General features: G+C 48.8%; 1 protein-coding gene across 2 annotated transcripts in view; it reads left to right on the top strand.

The window, feature by feature from the left end:
- Dhrs3 (dehydrogenase/reductase 3) overlaps positions 1-16,567 on the top strand; it is a 35,513-nt gene that overhangs the window by 1,970 nt on the left and 16,976 nt on the right. The window lies entirely within an intron of this gene.

Below are 16,567 nucleotides of genomic sequence, written 5' to 3'. Positions count from 1 at the left end.
GAGTATTGGAGGGAGAGCCAGCTGTCACCCAACTTGCAACTGCAAACCCGGCTGACTCACTCAGTGGCAAGAGCAATGGAGAGGGATTTGAGGCGGGCAGGCCGGTCTGTCTCCAGCCGGCCCACGAAGACGAAGAACTAGGGAATTAGTTTGAAATTTAAACTGTTGCTAAGGAGGGGGGTGGGAGGACCAGGCTAGCCAGCTGATCTGACATGGAGCCGCATACCTTGGGGATTAGAGTAAATATGCTCTGTGGAAAGCCAAACCTTCATGTAATTCCAGGTTGCTTTTGTTTTGTTAAATACTGCCCTGAGATTTACAATTCCTTCGGTGGCTGAGACTGAACTTTGGAGTCTGAACTATCATCCAAAACTGATTGCCCATTAACTCTTCCCTGGCCAAGCTGTTCTCGCACAGCTGGGGCCTGGGGTCTTCCAGCTGTCCAGGGCTCCTGAATCTCCTTGGGTGGTTTGGACAGCTGTTTAACCTTGCCTTTGGAAGGGGAGTTCAGAAGTGTTTTTAACCCTTGGAGTTGCTGAATTAAAAGGAAAATAAGGGTTATTCTCATCGGTTTCTCTTCTTGGGGTGTGGGGGATCTCCATGGAATTCTTCCAAAGCTCTTTGTGGAGGGGGACCAAGAGGGCAGAGAAGGGGACCCTGGCTGAGGGGATACTTGTGACAGTTGCTTATGCTTGACACAATGTGTGTCTCAGTTGCCTGAATCTTCCAGCTGGCTCTGATCCTGACACTCTTCCACTGTTCTTGTGGCAGACTGCAGTAGCTTATGAGAAAGGCTTTGTCAATCTGGAAAAACTTGACCGACTGTAAACAATCCTAAATTGAAGGCAGAAGTAGGCTTGTGGGGGGGGGGGGGAATGTGAGTGCAGAGTGGATCCAACAGGTTCATACCCTGGAAGGCACAACCCCACCTACCTTGGAAAGGACAAGCTTTTCCAGGAAACAAGCCCAGGCTGATGAGAAATGGGCCTTTAATTGGTGGCAGGGTCGCCCAAAAGAAAAGCCAGGGGAGCCTGGGAAACTCCTGGTGCCATTTACTTGGCTGGCAGAATAACACACACACACACACACACACACACACACACACACACACACACACACCGGAGCTCCCTGGAATCATAACTTTCTGCAGTTACTGGAGCCACTGCATTCAGTAAGCCTTTCTCCAGCTCTTTCTGTGGGAAGGTCGACTCTATCCTCTTAGCTGAGTGCAACTGGGGCCAGTGTATGGACAGCCCCCCAGACCCAGAAGTGGTTAGGACCCTGTGGACTTGGCAACAAAGGGCTGAGTGCTGTGGGGGTTGGAAGTTTGCAGTTAAGTTGGTCTGGGACAGGTGTGAACTGGATACTGGGGGTGGCCCAGGAGTGTGGGAGGAAACCAGGAGAGGTCAGTGGTGTCCCAGGTGCAAATAGGTAGTCACCAGCACCAGCCTCAGTAAAAGCAGCAGCTGCCACTGAGAGAAACCCCTGCCTGGATTCTGGTGAGGTTGAATCTAGGAGAGATTCCCTAAATGGGGAAAGAAAGGAGGCTCAGAGCCTTGTGCAAACAGCTGGCATGTCCAGGAGGGGGCGGGACAACCCAGTTTCCCATAATGACCTTGAGTTAAGTAGGATTTGCAATATTTGTCGACCATGGGGAGCCTCACACTGCAAAGCTGACCCAAATAAAGGGTTTCTTTAAAGAAAAGAAAAGAAAAGAAAAGAAAAGAAAAGAAAAGAAAAGAAAAGAAAAGAAAAGGAAAGGAAAGGAAAAAAGATTTATTTAATTTACGTGTGTGTGTGTGTGTGTGTGTGTGTGTGTGTGCGTATGCTGGTAGAAGGCAGGGAGGAGGTGTGATCCCCTCGAATAGTTATAGCCTGATGTGGATGCTCAGAACTGACCTCTGGTCCTCTGAAAGAACAGCATATGCTCTTAACCACTGAGCTATTCCTCCAGCCCTTAACAGTGACTTAAAGGAACACTGATGTCTGGAATTCAAAAGTTCCTTATCACAAAACAGTTTTCCCTACCCACACAAGACATCAAGATGAGCCGAGACAGAAACAGTAAAACCCTAGGAACTCTGGGGGAAGGTTCTTGTTGGATCATCTCCTGAGTAAAACGTTTTTTAAAAATTTACTGTGCCCCCCCCCCCATAATTGCTCCTCACAAAACAGTCAAAACTCAGGCCCATCCTCACAGGGTTTTAACCAGAGCTCTTGATTGAAGCAGAAGGCCGATTTATGAGGGAATTGTTTGGAAGAATTTGGGTAACCCACTTTTTGGTCCAGCTAGAGGCAAGCATCCATACCATGACTGAATTCCTATAGAAGTGAGAGCACTTGGTCAAGTGAGTATCCCCACTGAGAGCCCAAGGTCCTGTTTAAGGGAGACAGTATAAGAAGCAGCCTGAGTTGCATCTGCCTCCGTATTAGCACATTTATAGCGAATGTGAGCATGAGGCAGCTAGCCAGGGCCTGGCCTTCAGGCCATCAGGTCAATTTGTAAGTTTTGTTCTAGTCCCTTCCTTTCTGTGCTCTTCTTCCTACTCCCGGTGCCTAAGGTGGCTCATGCTCACCGTTGCCTTGACTAGAGACCCAGTTCACAACTTGCCTATGGCTTCTGGCAGGGAATGACACAGCTCTGGGCTGGTAGCAGAGGTAGAAGGCAGGTAGAGATATACCAAAGATTTCCTAAAGACTCAACACCACACCTAGATATTACAGCAAAGGCAAAGATTAGTATGTGGCAGCTTTCAGTGACCTTTGTCATAACTTAACCACACACCAAGTAGCTTTGTGACAGGTGACGTGTAGAGAAGCATAAGAAACTGGACCTTGTCAGTGACTGTCTCAGCCTCTCCTGCTAGTCATCAGATCTCTCTGAGTGAAGGAAGAAAGGTTTTTTTTCAGGGTACAGTAGGGAAAGTATAACTAGGTAGGCACCTGCTCACAATCTTTACCCTCAGGTTTAATCTTAATATACTATAAGTTTCTAGAAATGCATGCTGACATCTACTTGGGCTTCTGGCTCCTGTCGATACTTGGAACTGTCAGGCTGACAGTGATCATCTGTATTAGTGGTGACGTGAATGACAGAGGTCACATGCATGATTATGGTCATAAGCATGACTGTCATTGTACACAACAGTCGTCCCACCCAAGGCTATAACACGATAGAAGAGAGTGGAATTACATGTGGCTGTGGCAACATCTGTAGTATGGTAACATACGTGCCTTTTGCATCATTGTTTTGGGTGGACTTGATGGCACTTGGAGGCAGGTGTGATATGTAGATTGTGTCCAAGATGAAGTTGAGACAAAGGCCCTTTACTAGAAGCCATCGTTGAACCCCTGAATCATAAAGCTCAGTTTCACAACCAGAGTTTCTCTTTCAGAGCCAGATAATCTCAGCTCCACCCAACTGCCTCCCTCTGGGTCACAGAGAGGTCAGACAGGAGCTGTTAAGTCCTGGGGCCTCATATACAGAGGGCTCTGGAGACGGAGTCTGGCAAGTAGGGCAGGAGTCAACAGGATACAGGCAGGATGTGGATAAGCCCACTTTTTCAAAGAACCAAGTTGAGGTGTATGTAAATACAATAGGTGGGATGCATGCCAAAGGGTCAGACTAATTTTAAGCCAGGCTTGGCAACCCAGGCTTATAACTCCAGCACTTGAGAGGAGAAGCATGTAGATCAGGAGCTCCAGGCCAGCCTCGGCTACATGCAGTTTTGTTTTGTTTTGTTTTGTTGGGTTGTTTTTTTTTTTTTTTTAAGACTTACTATTTATTGTATGCGTATGTGTGTGCATGCCCGAGGACACCATCTATGTGCAGGCGGCCTTGAAGGTCAGAAGAGAACTTCAGATCCCATGAAGCTGAAGCTACAAGTGTTTGTGAACTTCCCTGTGTGGGTGCTGGCAACCGAACCCCAGTCCTCTGCAAGAGCAGCAAGTGTTCTTAACTGCTGAGTCATCTCTCCAGCCCCCATAGCAGGGGGCTGAGCAGGTTTGAAGCCATCTTGAGCTACATGAAGCTATCAGCCATTCCCTAAAAAGGGAGCGATCAGCTGGAGTAGTGAATGAGAGATGCATGGCCCACTGTTAACGAATTGTTACTGGGACCTGGCTGCCCTAGAAAGTGAGGGTTGTCCACCTTTATTCTCAATACACCAATTAAATTAAACAGACAATTATTACCAAGCAAGCCCATCTTTGTGATACTGTTATGGGGTTAACTTCTTAAGTAAAAGACCAGGGATATACATAAGTAAGTTCTGTTCACCAAAAAGGGAACCATGCAAGTGTCTCTCTTCAGATCATAAGATGAGCTTCCTCCTGCCAAACCTGAGACCACCAAGCTAGAGCCTCACACTAAGAGATGATCTATGACCTCTGAACCTGCAGGGTCAGAAAGGTCGCTATTCAGGGAGGGAAATTTTAGGAGACTTCTGGAAGGAGGTGACTGCCATGGGGAAGTGCAGTAAAGCCCCACCTCTTCCTGGATGGTGACCCTATGGAAGCTAGATCGTGGATTCTCCCCTTAGTTACCTTTCCACTTTCAATGTATTAACATCCAGGATCACTTGTAGCTGAAGGTGGAGGTGGGGTGGGGCAGGAAGGTGTCCCATTCTACTTCACCCACTAGGAAATATCAGTGGCTCTGTAACTTTTATCATAGAGCTGACTACGGCTGTGTTGGTAGGCTCTAGTTGCCATGGCAACTAGGCCAAGGTATTTTCCGCTCCAAGTTAGACAAGTAACTGTTGAAGGTATAAAAATTTGAGCAAAAACTCATAGAAACCTCCAGGTGCTTAAATGAATGCCCATCCTTGGGGGCAGTGAAAGGCAGGATGTGGAACCCATGATCATGGTGAGCCCAGAGTCATGTGTTACCATGGCAGCTCACTATACTGTGGCTGCTGTTTGACAAGCCTGTACATCAAAATCCTTTAGGAAAGAAGAGGCCTGCACAGGCTCTAGCTTTTCTTGCTGACCAGGTGTCTTAGGTTCTAGCATGGTGACTGGTACTTGGTGGCACTTCATGAATCACTGTTGTCCAAGTAGACACAGGACCCACATTTCCTTGCTACTGAAAACTCATGTTTACTGAGTACCCATTACATGCCAAGGACTCTTCTAGTCACTTCACACATGGCAGAGCCACTATCTCCTGATAGTATATTAGACACTTTTTTCTCCTCACTACTGTAGCAAAATACCTGACATAAGCAGCCTGCATGGGGGAAGGGTTTACCATGGCTCACTGATTTAAGGCTCCAGTCCACCATGGCAGGAAGGCATGATGGCAGGAGTGTGAGCAGCTGATCACACTTCCACCATGAGGAGAATTCTGATGCTCAACTCTGTTCAATGTGTGTCTTTCTAGCCCGGTTAGCATACCCAGCTATCTGTCTACTGGGTGACTATAGATCCTATCAAACTGACAGCTATTGTCAACTGTCACACCTTCCAATGAGACTACCATTGTTGCCCTCTCCTGACAACCAAGACTATAAGAAAAGACAACCTAAAGTCAGCCACATATGGGCCAGGATGGCTCCACTGGTCAAGCATGAGGCCTGAGTTTATATCCCCAGTACTTATGTAAAGAGCTAAATGCAGCAACTCACACTCATAATCCTGGCGCTGGAAAGGCAGACCTGCAAACCCTGAGGCTTGCTCACCAGGCCAACCTGGCCTACTTGGTGAGCTCCAGACCAGAAGAAGAAGAAGAAGAAGAAGAAGAAGAAGAAGAAGAAGAAGAAGAAGAAGAAGAAGAAGAAGAAGAAGAAGAAGAAGAAGAAGAAGAATGATGCAAGGGAAATTGATTGAAGAAGACAGCCAGTGTAAGCCTCTGGCCTCAAGTACATAGACACAAAATCATAGCTCCTAAAAGACCCCAGAGTATCTGCCCCCAATATTACCTCTGCTGCCTCTCATTGCATGGAAGACAGTGCTCACAACCTCCCCTCCCCAGAAGTTATGTCTCTAACAGCCAGGCAGGTGGTCTACTCTGGCCAGACAACAGCAGTACCAGCTCCTTTGGTAGAGTCTGGGGTGTCCTGACTGTTCTAACGATTCTGGGAATGGGTGCTTGAGATCTCGCTCCCATGCTCATAGAATGATATTGAGCTTAGCCTGCCCATCTGGCTGCTTCGCTCACCACCCTAACTTTGTAAGGCAGACTTCTCTGCCATGAGGCTGCTCACACTGCCCCCTTGGTCATCCTCAGTAGAAATTGCCAGAGGAGCCTGGCCTGCTTGTGTTCTGTCCTCCCAGGCTAACCCTACTGGGTTTATCTACTGACTTTATCAGGTCATTTGCCAACATCCATGTGCTAAAGGGTGGAAGGAACTTCTCACTGTTGAGAGGAAACCTCTCCATTCTTCAGAGTTAGTAGTTAAAAGGGACAAAGTAAACAGTCACCAGAGTGGCCTCATGGCTGTCTATGGACCTCCTGTGCAAACTTTGCAAAGGTTGTAAAGTCACCGTGACAGGCTAGTAGAGGAAGGTATTTGCTAGGTCAATGTCTGGGGCCATTTTTGTGGGTGTGGGACCTGCTTTTCTTCTTGCAATCTCAGGCCCCTTGATTAGGCATAGCCAGCTCCCCTCCCACCTCACCACTGTGCTCCCAGTCCCCCCACCCTCCACCCCATTCTCTTGCAGCTCCTGCTATCTAGCACACAGAACCCTACAGCCTGTCACCAGTCACAGCCACACTGAAGGTCACCATGTGGGTAGGGCCAGTATGACTACAGAGGGCAATTTTACCTTCATGTGGGCAAATGGTGCTGCCAGACACACCCATGTGGGGCCCCATCTACCCTAGGCCCCACCTCCCACACCCTCAGCTAGCAAAGACCTAGCAATCTTTCCCACCTATCAGTGTTCCCTGTGAACACTCAATGGGGTGGGATCAGCTTATGGTTGGCAAAGCATAGGTTCTGCGTGGGCTGGAGACTATGTTCTCCTGGGGGTTTGCACCTCCTTGACTCTGGCACAACCATTGTGCATGTGTGCTTCTCAAGGAACAAGTGTAATGAAGCAATTCAGATTTTGAGCTCAGGAGTCAAGAACAGCAAGGTTCACAGGTTGACTCTTCTGTTTGCTCACCGAGTTGCCCCTGGCAAATTGCTAAACCTCTCTGACATTCACTTTCCTTCTCTGCCAAATGGAATTAAGTAAGATAATTTGTGCAAAGTTCAGAGCACAGAGTGAGTGATCAGTAAGCATTGGCCACAATGGTGAGGCTACAGGCCATAGACTGTAAGGCAAAAACAATTTGTGTCCTTTGAACTAATGCTGATAGGTTACCATGGGTTGCTATGCTGTTGGTCCTGGTTGGGGGGAGGGGTATGGACCATGCTTTTTTGGGGGGTAGGGGGTGTGATATGGACCATGCTTTCTATTTGAGTTTCCATGGTCATGCTTCTGGTGCTCACAAACTCAGGGCTTTCAGAATAGTGCACACTGTCTCAGAAAGGATTCCAGAGGTCAGAAGCCCTGCTTAGGATTCAACTGGACTAACTATAAGGTCTCAAGACTGTGTTCCTTCTGGAAGCTGCTTCCTTCCCCTTCCAAGCCCCCCTCAACTCTCCCCCCACCACAGTTCTTGGTTATGACCCTTGCTCAGGCTCTTCTCCATTCCAGAGTCCTTAAATGTATCTGTCTTCCACCCCTACCTGAAACCACATCAGACTCTTCTGTCTCCCTCATCCATTCAGCAGGAGCCAGAACACAGAATCCCACACATCATACATGCTGAGCAGGCACACTGCCACCTCTGTAGCCCTAGCCCTTCCGTTGCCTGCTTCTTACAACCTCCTTTTAAACTATGTGTATCTGAAGCAAGGGATAGGTGCATTTGAAGGCAGTACACAGGGAGGCAAAAATAGGGCATCAGATCCCCTGGAGCTGGAATTACAGGTGGTTGTGAGCCACCATGTGGGTGCTACAAAATGAACTTAGGTCTTTTGCAAGAGTAGTTTGAGCTCTTGACCATGATACTGTCTCTCCACCCCTCCTTGCTTGCATTTAAGGCACCCTGTGACTGTGTGTGCTAGCTTGAATAATCCAAGACACACACACACACACCCAAAATAACAAAGGGATCAGCTCATTCAGTTCCCTGGGCCTTTCACCCCCTTTCCCATGTAAAGTAGCATGTACATAGTTTGGGGGATCCAAGATGACACCTTTGAGGCTGGTTTCCTGTAAGTTACCCCCCTCTTTTTGTGTAGGCCTTGGTGTTCTTATCTATGAAATGGGTATGCTTAGCCCAGACACCCAGAGATTTTGGGAGAGCTGCCTAATGCTCAGGCTCTCAATCAGGTGCCTTGTCTCACTCAGCGTGCCTGTTACAGAAGCCACACACAGAGTGTTTGGGGCTGGAAGATTTCACAGTCCCAGCAGGCAGTAGAATAGTGGCTATAGACTCACTCATGGGGGTGGGGGTGGGGGTTCTCCCTTGGAGAGCAAAACACAAATGGGTGTTAACTGTCCTGCTGAGACACGGGAGAGGACATTCTGGTCTCCCTGAAGATTCTCCACTCCCTGAAGATTCTCCACAAGCCTAGACTGTGGAAGGGAAGGGCATCTGGAATTCTAAACAGGGACCTTATGGGAATTGCCCAAGTATATAGCAAAGGGCCAGACCTCTGCTGCCTACGTGACACCTTAGTGTGAGAGCAAAAGCCTAGCAGGATGGGAATTCTGATAGACAGGTAGTTGCAGGGAGGTTGCCACCATCTTTGACTCTGCTATTAAGAAGATACTTCCCTCGTCCTGAGCATGTCCTGCCAGGGTCCAAGTAAGATGTAAGGATGGCATAGATGTTGCCCCTGGCGAAAGGAAGCATAACTAGTACAGAACAGATGGGAGATGATGGACTGACCAGAGTAGAGTGGCCAAGAGATGTGAAGAATAGGCCAGGGCTGAACCCCTGAGCTGGTAGCTACAGACGGAATTTGGACTTGATTGGGAGAGCACTTGGGGAGCCCTAGAAGATTTTCCATGGAAATGCATGACAACAGGTTAGAGGAAGGTGAGAGGAGTCTGACCTTTAATAAACACTCTCTGAGAGTGGAGGGATGGGGTGCCTCCAGTGGCTACTTGTATAGGGATGGTCCCCAGGAAAGCCCTGCCCTTCCTGATGCCCCACAGCTGCACTCCCACTATCCTGCTCCCTGCAGGATGTGCTGATCCAGGCACTTCCTGTTGTGTTGCTCCACTTCCTCTTGCATTCTCCAGCCCTCCATATCAGCCCACCAGCAGTCAACTGGGAGATCAGCTACACAGCATGTGACCTGTGTCCTCTCAGAAAGTAAATTTGCCTTTAGCAAACAACCTTCAGGAGCCCTCTGAGTTCCTTAAGGCTTGCCTTTGGAGGTGTGGCAATAAAGTACTTTACAAGCTAAGTCTCCCTGGGAACCATCTTCCCTGGTGTGTTGCTGGGCATGTTGTGTGTTGTGCGTTGTGTGACCTCGGAAGTACACCACACAGAGGAGTGGAGGAGGAAGGGAATAGAGGAAGTTCATCTTTCTAAACTGTAGCTGAATTCTCACTTCTGGAGGTGCCAACGGCCAGGGCCAGGGCTACCCAATGAGTTCCTGGCTGTACTCTTGATAGTCATGCTTCTCAGGCCTCAGTGCCCATATCTAAAACAGGTCAGAACAAGCAAGATACCCAACAGATAAAGACTGGTGACCTGAGTTCAATCCTCAGAACTCATGTAAAGTTGGAAGGAATCAACAAATTCTACAAAGATGTCCTCTGGCCTCCACACATATACCACAGCATACATGCCCCAAAACACATACACCATGCATATATACATACAATAATTTCTTTGAGAAAATAAGATGGAAGGCTCAGTGGTTAAAAATGCTTATTGCTCTTGCAGAGGACCCAGGTTCAGTTCGTAGCACCCATATGATGTCTCACAATTGTCTGTAGTGCCAGTTCCAGGAGATCAGATGCCATCTTCTAGGCTCTTCTGGCACAGGACATGCACATGGTATATATTATGCACGTGCATCTATATGCAAGCAAATATTTCATACACATAAAAGAAAAATAAATAAATCTTTAAAAGTATTTTATGTGTATATGTGCTCGTATTCTTTGAGCCCTCTCCCTAGTACATCTTAGGTTTTGAATGGCAGATATATGTTGCCTGCCACCCGGGACAGGCAGAAGAACGCTCATGGCTTCCCAGTAGTGTTGAGTGTTGCTGATGTGAGTGCTGTTGTAACCAGACGATTGCACTTGGTCCTCCACTTGTTTTCCCTCTTTAAGGTCTCTGTGATTACGTTTTTTTATGGTTGCTTGAGCAGCGAGAGACCTTGTCATTCCTGTGGCTGGTCCTAATGGTAATCAGTAGCATTATCATTGCTGACAAAAATGGCAACATGGTGTCATTCATCACTCACATGCTCACCAGATACCCAATTACCCAGAATGCCTGAATTCTTTACCAGGGTGGAGGAAGGGGGGGAAAGGAGAAACACACCCTAACTATTGTCATTTCACATAATGACCAGGCATTACAAAGATAATAAAGCTGGACGGTGTAAGGGGAGGACTGTAAAGACCGAATCAGTCAAAAGAGAAGACTGTGCTAAGCCACATTTCAGGGGTGATTGTTATCAGGGGTGGAGGGACTGAGGGATGGCTTGGTGGATGAAGTGCTTGCTGTGCAAGCATTGAAGACCTTGCATTTTGACACCCATGTAAAAGCTATCGATGCACATCTACAACCCAACTACTGGGAAGCGGAGACAAGTAGAGCCCGGGATCCTGATGGCCTGGCAGCCTAGTCAGAACTGTAACACCCGTGTTTAGTGAAAAGACTTTATGTCAGAAAATAAGGTAGAGAGCCATAGAAAACATCGCAATGTCAACCTCTGCTCCCCATCCTAACGCACACACACAGGGATGTGGAGTCACTTCAAGGCTCTCTGCCCTCGACAAAGCAGGTTAAGTGTGAGTTCCAGGACCCACTAAGGAAATCAGTATAAAGGCTCCTGAGGCCCAGAGAACCACTTATATCTAAGGGGCTGAGGCCCCAGCTTCCCCTTGTAAATGATTGAGGGCCACTGGGGACAGCAAATTCCCTGGGCTTTCTGTGGCTCTGGGTTGTCCTCAGGCAGAGCCAGCATCTCTGGCTGCTCATCAGCCTTCGTGCTCCAAAAGCATTTTCTTGCACTTTTAACCTTCCCCAGTCCAAGGAAGCCAGCTGGAAATGACGGAGCCCAGAGACCCCAAGTGACTCATCCAGCCACAAAGCAAGTCCACTCCTGAGTATATTCCTGGGAACCCTGACGAGGCTGCTTCCTACCCAAAGGGTAGCATGGCCAAGATGTTGGAGCCAGGAAGACCTTTGGACTAGACAGTCTGGCTGGGAACAGCAGCTGTCATCCAATGTGACATATTGTTATACCTGGAGAATATTACTCTCTTCTCTATGAACTTTCCATAAAGTCCAGAGCCACTGCAGACACTGGGAGCCACAGTAGACACTTCCCAACCCACTGGACGAAGACCAGAGCTGACCTAAGGCCCTGCCTCTGAGCTTGGCGGTCCCTTGAGGGAGGTGCAGGTTCAGGATCCCCTCCAGTCCCTACTACAAGGGAGGCTGACTGCAGATAGTAGAATCTGCCAGTCTCAGAGATGCTCCAGAAGAGGCAAGCCCTCCAGCTGGACGGGTGCCTGTGGCTGGGGGTGGTGGGGTGGCGCACAGTTCACCCAGCGGCCAGCAGACTGGCTGCGTGTTGCAATGTCTGGTGGCTTTTGCAGTATCCTGTCAGCATGTGCAGCTGGACTGCCCTCACTGAGGAGCAAGGGAGCAGACGTATGGCTAGATCAAGCCTGCATGTCTCCAACAGACTGCATGGCCTGGGGCTGCTACTGTGTACTCCATTCGCAGCTCTGAGTCTGGCCACCAGTCAGCAGCACCCATGACATCAGGATATTTGTTTACTGCCAGTCTGGTCGTGGAGGAAGAGCCTGAGGTCTGACTGGCCAGATTTTATCTTCAACCAATCCCTTGCTATCTGAGCCAGCACCCATTTCCTGTCTCCCTGCTCCTTCCCATCTGCCCCAGATACCCCACTCAGTCCACTACTCACCCCCACCCCTCCTCTATCTCCACTCAGAACCTAACCCCCAGTCCTCTTATTCCTCTACAACCTCCTACTTGCACCCAAGATCCTAACTCCAGCCCCATATACATCCTTTACTTTGTCCCTACTCGTAGTATTCAGGACCCAAACACCAGCCTCCTACTCCTCACTCCTGCGCCTATCTTCAGTCAGAACCCCCCACCTCAACTCTGCATGCACTTTGCATTCCAACCCCAGACCTCTACTAACCTACTGCACCCATCCTCTTTCCCTCAGCCTGGAACCCTAATCCCTCACCCCACCAACCAGTCCCTACCCACTGCAGTCCAGAGCCCCACCCTCCTGCATCTGCCCAACTTTCACCAACAATCCCCTACCCTACCCCACCTCCACTTGCAGAAAGACTTCCTGGAGCCTTCTGCCAGCCCTCTGAGTGCTGTGCCTGGCCACTGCCTCCATCATGTGAGCCTGCTGGCCAGCCTTGCTCCTTTTGCGTGGAGCACACAGTTCTAAGGCAGCGGTGTGGTAACTGTTAGGCGCCAGGGACAGGGGCCACTCTGTTATTGGAAACTGTGTTTACAACCTAGGTGGTAGCTGGCCTAGCACTGCCCTTCCCTCTGCTTCACCAATGGCATGCTGTCAGAAACTGAAGCAGCCTGAGATCTTACAAAGTCTCTCTCTTCTCAGATACCCAGACTCAGCAAAGTCCACTTTCCCTGGTGCAGGAGGAATGGAGCTCAGGATGGCAGCTTTCTTTTTGCAACTTCTCCTCAGCACTTTGTGAGCCTGGTCCCTCTTGTAACAGCCCACAGCCAACCCTGTAAGCCTCCTAGCAGTCTCCTCTCCCATCACCCCTCCCAGACACCTCTGAGCATACCACACCTCCTAACTAGTCCTATCCCACCTGGATCCTAAATTCCCCTTCCAAGACTCAAAACTGGCTCCAACATCCAAACCAGAAACTGTCCTATCTCTGCTCATAATACTACCACCACCAACACCCCCACTAACATACTCAAAGTAGAATTCAGTGCCCACTGGGGCTGGTATCCACTGTCTGGCTATGATACATTGACCTCCTTCTGGTTGCTATCACCATACCATCATCACCCAGACCTCCTTCCTGCTCGGAGACCTGTGCATCCATTGGCTACTCTATCTGCCTCTTTCTCCAAGACATCTGTATGGCTCCCTCCTTTACATCCCTCAGGTCTCTGCTGAAATGTTACCTTATTTCCAGCAGCCTGCCCCCTTTAGTACCACTTCCACCCGCCATCTTCCCCTGTGAAGCTCTCTGTTCCTCTTGGGATACTTGCAGCCACCCCTACTTGACATGGTCAGCCAGAGTTTTGTTTAGAGGGGAATGTATGTGCATGCATGTGTGATGGTGTGTATGTGTGTGTGTGTGTGTGTGTGTGTGTGTGTGTGTGCCAGTGTGTGCATATGAAAGCCCAAGGTTGAAGTTGAATGTCTTCCTCAGTCACTCTTCAGGTTTTGTGTTGAAGTAGGGTCTCTCACTGAACCTTGATCTTGTTATCTGGCCTAGTCTCCATGGACTCCTGTTATAGGTGGGCTACAGTGTGGCCTTAAGAATCCAAAATCTGGTATTCATTCTTACCAGGCAAGCACATTAAGACCCACTGAGCCATCTCACCAGCCTATACAGTCAATTGCATCTTGTGTTATCTTTCCCCAACCTCCCCCGCCCCCCTACACACACACACACCCATATGCAGACTGACCACAAGAATGGGATAAACTGAACCCCTACTCTATCCATGCTATAACTACCTGGGATCAAATCCCACTTGGCTGGGAAGTCATATTGTCATTGTGTAACATGCCAGGAGTGGGCAAATAATGTCTCCCTCTCTCTCTTCAGCTCCTACCCACAAGATCCCCTGGCCTTCTGCTCCACAAGGCCCAAGTGGAGGAACTGGGGCAGAGGTCACAGGGCTTCAGCCAGGAACTGCAGCCCGTGTGTCTCCACCCTTGTGGCTTGTCCTTTGCTGTATGTGGTGGTTACTGATATTTGTGGAAAGAAGCAAAGGCCCTTGTTCTTCTAGCTAGAGAGAGCAGCTGACTCAGAACCAGTGTAAGAATCAGTCCAGGGCTTGTTGGTAGGAGTAGGAAAACCCCAGTCAGGTCTCACTTGGTTTTTGATCAAGGGCAAACACTGCCCCTTGGCAAGTAGCAGTTTTAGGATCTCAAGAGAGAGCCACTGTAGAAAGACAGGAGCATCTGTATCAAAGACAAGACAAGGGATGGGGTTGGATCAGGTGTCAATTGTTAGGGCTGACTTCCTGAAGGCCTCTCGGGTATACATTGGAGCAGTGTTGGGGAGATAGGGTGCACTTCAAGGACAAGGCAGAGAAAAGCCACATTGAGGTGGAAGTTCCGGGCTGAATGATTACTCAAGTGGATACTAATACGTCCTGAGAGAGCTGGCAGAGAGCAAACATGGCTGTCGCTAAATTTTACTGAGTGAGTTTTGAAACCCAATAATGATGCCCAGCTTAGATTCTAGATGGCTGTTGTGTTGCATTTCACCTGAAGCAGCAGCAGGGTGGGAGAGGATCAGTTGGGGCCACAGCCCCCAGTCTGCTGGAGGGGAGAAGGAGGCTAGACCTAAAGTGGCTAGAATCAGACGGTGGATGACAAGAATTCTGATGGGCTGAGTGCAGAGTTAGAGAAAAGTACCTATATGGGACCACAAAGCATCTTTGGGGAGGACAGAGGAGGCATCTGCAAATGGCAGTGTGGAGGATGAGACCCAGTGGTCTGGTGATTGAGCCCACAGGCTCCCTGACCTCAATATCACAAGGTCTCTGTGCTCATCTATTGAATGGAGATAACAGGACTCACCTATGGTAGTTGCAAGAAGTAACCACACGCTAAGTAACTTGTAACGACAGGTCTTAGCCAGGTGTGGTAACACAAGCTAAGGCAGGTAGATTGCCAAGTTTAAGACCAGCCTGAGCTACAGACCTTGTCTCATGGAGAAATAAACAAAACAGGCAAAAAATACAGATTTGGTCTATTATAGTTCTGGGGCCCACTGCCTATAGATTTCTCTCTTCAAACCTTTTATTTCTAATGAGGATTTCACAGGTATCACTAAGCAACATGTCTGGGTATTACAGCATGGACCCTAATGCATGACTGTTTCTCTTTGGGGGCCTTAACTGTGTCATATCTATAAATAAGGCTACTGTCTTGAACATTGGCTGTCAGGACTTGCTCATAGCCCCACAAGGTCACATATCTTCCTGTTCTTCCTGTTGTGAGGATTTAATATAAGATCCCTAAAATAGGGACATGCTCAAAGCAAGAGCCCTAAAAGTGGTGTCCCTGGCTTCCCTCCCCCACCTGTTTTTCTTATACTGCCACCAATAGGAATGCATGACTTCTGCCCCTTTGGTCTAGCCTGTAGGACTTGGGCACCCTCACAGCCAGTGAGGATTGTCACTCTTGTCTACTTAGTAACCACCTGGCCAGCAGGAGCAAGAGTCACACAAATACAGGATCATGAGGCCTCTCCTTCCCTGGGAGACTATCCAGACAGGCACATGGGTGCTGTAATTCCCGGGCACATTGCTTAGTGATACCTGTGTAATGAATAGGCTCACAGGATCCCTTTGTTCATGCAGGCAGGCAGTGGCCAAGGGCACAGTTTTGAGAATCAGATAGCATATGGGTAAATTGTTTTCTTCGTCTGTGACTCAGTTTCCTCCTGTAACAATGTCTGTGGACTCTTTCCTAGAGTTACCAGAGCCTGCTGGGATATGTGTTAGGGCTCTTGATCATTATGGTGAATCACTGAAGGGCCCAAACTCCAGGAAGAAGTTACTACCTGGCTCCAAGTTGCAGTCGGAGACTTATGGATGAGCATCGCCACCTCTGTCCTGGGATTTGGCCATGGGATTCCTGAAATAAACCTGAGGCCATTAGTATTATAACATAAATACTAATATTATTGCTATGAACAGAAACAGATGCTCCTTCTCATAAAAGATGCTACCACCTAGGACTCAGGAGATGGCTTCGTCAGCAAAGTGCTTACTGTATTCCCGTGAGGATCTGAGTTCAGATCCCTGGCATCCATCTAGAAATCTGGGCCCAGCATCACAAGCCTGTCATCCCAGTCCTGGGGAAAGAGAGACAAGAGGATCTCTGGGGTTTGCTGACCAGGTAGTCTTGCTGAATCAGTGAGCTGCAGGTTCTGTGAGAGCCCTTTGTCTCAGGTGGAGGGCAGCTGAGTAAGACACCTGCTGTCACTCTCTGACCTCCAAACACACACACACACACACACACACACACACACACACACACACACACACACCTCCTGTAAAGCCAGAGCTGTCCATGCTGGCGCTGAAGGACCATCTGAGGCTCTGAATCTTGCCTCCTGGTCACAGAGCACTGAATGCAGTGGCCACTCCTCCCTA

The sequence above is a fragment of the Mus caroli genome, unplaced genomic scaffold (genome assembly GCF_978045245.1).
Source record: "Mus caroli unplaced genomic scaffold, Mus_caroli_1 scaffold_6, whole genome shotgun sequence".
In the NCBI taxonomy this organism is placed as follows: Eukaryota; Metazoa; Chordata; class Mammalia; order Rodentia; family Muridae; genus Mus; species Mus caroli.
Note: the sequence above shows the minus strand (reverse complement) of the source record. Positions and strands in the feature narration are given on the sequence as shown.